The sequence below is a fragment of the Wickerhamomyces anomalus genome, assembly GCF_001661255.1.
Source record: "Wickerhamomyces anomalus NRRL Y-366-8 unplaced genomic scaffold WICANscaffold_6, whole genome shotgun sequence".
In the NCBI taxonomy this organism is placed as follows: domain Eukaryota; kingdom Fungi; phylum Ascomycota; class Saccharomycetes; order Phaffomycetales; family Wickerhamomycetaceae; genus Hansenula; species Hansenula anomala.
The window spans coordinates 966,154-966,739 of NW_017567115.1; the positions used below are offsets into that span (position 1 = coordinate 966,154).

Below are 586 nucleotides of genomic sequence, written 5' to 3' on the forward strand. Positions count from 1 at the left end.
ACTCAGCTGGTCTAACTTCTACTGGTATTGTTAGTGAATATCCAACTACTGGTACAGATGGTGTTGTTGGTACAGGTACTACCACTATCCCAATCACTGCTTCTGGTTCTTCATCACACTCAAGTATTTTCACAACTACTTGGACTGACTCAGCTGGTCTAACTTCTACTGGTATTGTTAGTGAATACCCAACTACTGGTACAGATGGTGTTGTTGGTACAGGTACTACCACTATTCCAATCACTGCTTCTGGTACTTCAGGGACTTCATCAATATCAAAACCTGCTGTCATTCCAACTGACTCTACAAGCTCCCACTCAAGTATTTTCACAACTACTTGGACTGACTCAGCTGGTCTAACTTCTACTGGTATTGTTAGTGAATACCCAACTACTGGTACAGATGGTGTTGTTGGTACAGGTACTACTACTATCCCAATCACTGCTTCTGGCTCTTCATCACACTCAAGTATTTTCACAACTACTTGGACTGACTCAGCTGGTCTAACTTCTACTGGTATTGTTAGTGAATATCCAACTACTGGTACAGATGGTGTTGTTGGTACAGGTACTACTACTATTCCAAT

General features: G+C 41.6%; 1 protein-coding gene across 1 annotated transcript in view; it reads left to right on the forward strand.

The window, feature by feature from the left end:
- Positions 1 to 586, forward strand: part of WICANDRAFT_97184 (uncharacterized protein) — a 6,379-nt gene that overhangs the window by 3,864 nt on the left and 1,929 nt on the right. The window lies entirely within an intron of this gene.